This window comes from Mandrillus leucophaeus, unplaced genomic scaffold (assembly GCF_000951045.1).
Source record: "Mandrillus leucophaeus isolate KB7577 unplaced genomic scaffold, Mleu.le_1.0 Scaffold156, whole genome shotgun sequence".
Taxonomy (NCBI): Eukaryota; Metazoa; Chordata; class Mammalia; order Primates; family Cercopithecidae; genus Mandrillus; species Mandrillus leucophaeus.
Genome location: NW_012101543.1, coordinates 3,780,538 through 3,783,471, shown reverse-complemented (window position 1 = coordinate 3,783,471; position 2,934 = coordinate 3,780,538). Strand labels below are relative to the sequence as shown.

Sequence of the window (2,934 nt, the reverse complement as noted above, 5' to 3'; positions counted from 1 at the left end):
CCTGGGAACCCTTCTACCTCCTCTCCCGTCATCTCACCATGATGGACTCCAAATTAGGAATGCCCCTGCAGCACCTAGACCCTAACACAGACCAGGAGACATGGCGCAAATACCTTAGACCTAGGAATCTCATTAACCATCCTTAACCTCAGCACAGTTCTCTTAGTTTTAACTTTTTAAGCACCATTTGGCTACTCTTAAGCCTGTGCTTCACTAAAACCCAAACGCATTTTTGACATTTTGCTGCAAACTTAAGACTTCTTCATCATCTGCCTGTTAATTTTGAACTAACTGATGGACTTTACACATATTCTTATTATATTACAAAGAATTGATTTCTGCCTAGTAAGATGTATGAATTCTTTTTTTAACTTTTATTTTAGGTTCAGGGGCACATGTGTAGGTTTGTTAATACAGATGTCTGAATTTTTTTTTTTTTTTTTTTTAACAGCTTGTACTTCAATGTGTGATACTCAACTCAAGGTACAAGATAATTGCATTTAACATTGTTATAAACAAAGAGACATCAGATCAGTCATTAAGGGCTCCAGAGTGAATGGTATCTTCATAACCTCCATGTTTATCATCTTTACTTTCTGGATGTAATTTAATAAGATCACCAGTTCAAAGAATGATAATTGCAGCTTGTGTCGCAAATTTCAAACTCTTAACTATGGTTGGTTCAAACACCCCTGCTTGTTTGTTGTCTCCATGTTTACCATTGCTCAAATCGAGACCAATCCATTTTAGATTTTTACGTTCTGGGTTAACCTGAGCCTCATTACGAAAAGCTCTTAATTTGGCAACCAGATCTGTGGAGTCCTGGGCAGCATTAACTACCAGTGTATAAGGAATAACAAGAAGTGATCTGCAAACTCTGCAATAGCAAGCTATTCCTGAGGCCCCATGCTGGTTGCATAGTTTTCAAGATATATGGAAAGGGCTGCTTCTACAGCACCCCTGCCTGGAACCACGGATTTTGACTCGAAAACTCTCTTCACTACACAAACTGCATCATGTGAAGAGTGCTCCGTCTCATCACACATGAAATCATTCGCCCCACGTAAGAAAATCGATGCAGATGTACGAGCCTTAGTGTTTTTAAGATCAGCTCATCATCACAAATTCTCTCCTGTACCACTTCTTTGCCTGTCCCAACACTGCAGCTTCAAAAGTTTCTTCACCTTCCAAATTGGCCAGGATTGACAGAATAGTTGCTCCAGAAGCTTGATCAATGCCTTTAAAACTCTTCTAACTGCCATAGCACCAGCCTCCACAACGTACTTCAGACACATATCATCAACTCCACCAGTGGTTAAAATAACGTTGGCCCCAGTTGCCAGGATCTTCTGAATTCTCTCCTTGGCGATATCCAATTGTCTTTGTCTAATTTGGTCCAGTTTTCTAGGGTCTGTAACGACCACTAAACACCAAGCTTCATTTTTGTTTTTTTGTTTTTTGTTAGGTTAAAGTCAAGGCAAGCAACTTTTGCATTTATGATTCTCTTGGGCATGCCTTGGGATCCCACCACACAGTTGAGAGCATAGCCACTGATGTGCATACTCTCCGTTTGACTTCTCCCACGGGCTTTCAAAATATTAAGAGAATTCACTGGATACTGTGGCTGGTCTCTTATATCTGTGTATTTAATAGCAAGTACAGCATCTACTACCGTGTTAGCAAAGAAATCACCATTTTTTCCTATGATTTTGGAAGACATGAATGTCTTAGCAGCATTAATCAGGCAATCTCTTCCCAGTTCATCTTTGTTAACAATTAGATTTTCATTGACATAACGCACTACTTCCTTGCAAGCAAGTTGATAGCCACTAATAACTCATGTGGTATGAATTTTCTGTTTGACTAATTCATCTGCATTTTTTAGGAGTTCTGCTGCAATAATAACCACTGAGGTAGTTCCATCTCTCACTTATTTGTCTTGCAGATCAGCCAGCTCACAAAGAACGTTAGCTGCAGGATGTTCTACCTCCAGTAACTTCAGGATGGTTGCACCATCGTTGGTAATGGTTACGTCACCAATATCATCCACCAGCATTTTATCCAGGCCAACTGGACCAAGAGAACTTTTTACAATATTGGCAATCAAAGCTGCAGCCATAACATTCTGGGAGCGGATTGCCTCCCCAGTTTTGCAGTCCCCGAACATGGACAAAGGCCCCTCCATCTTCACGGTGGCGGTACACATCGACTTCTGCTCACACCGCGGGCAACCAGTATCGCGGCCCCTTGGCCGACCAGCGACCACAGCAGTGGCGGCGACAGTGTAGAGCAGACCTGAGCCTGAGCGATGCCCCGGGAGCTGCTGGGTAACACCGCCCCACCCACTTCCCGGCTGCCCCGGTCGGCCGCAGGGCACGGCGGGAAGCAGATGTCTGAATTTTTATTTTGCCATTTGAAATATTAGCTCTTCTTCCCAACTTTCAGGCAACTATCAAAATACTAAACAGGATAGACAACAAAATTCTGTGACAACATTTAAATGTACGAAATTTATTTTATTACTAAAATATATAAAATTTAAAAATTAAATTTGAATTATGTACTTCAAAAATAAAAATTCCAAATGTACTTTCTGATGTGACTTCTGAGGTGAGTTTGCTTCCTGCACATAAGAGGATAAAAGTAAAATAGAAATAGTCATATTCACAATTGCCAACCTGAGAAACTTAATTTTGAAAGAACTTATTAAAACCGACTATACAAAATGGAAGGACAAGAGGTATGCTGACATCCTATTGAAGGCATTTATTGTGCTGTGCAAGGAAATTTTAGATGCACTATTCTATAATCCTTCCCAGCTTATAGGCTTTACTTGCATAGATGCCCAGACTAATGAAAATAGGTAACTGAATTTGATATTCATTTATTACAGCAATTTCAATGGGTCTTGCACTATTGAATATATATACAAAG

General features: G+C 40.3%; 1 pseudogene; it reads right to left on the bottom strand.

The window, feature by feature from the left end:
• Positions 1–531: 531 nt before the first annotated feature.
• LOC105536179 lies at positions 532–2,185 on the bottom strand (annotated as a pseudogene).
• Positions 2,186–2,934: the final 749 nt, after the last annotated feature.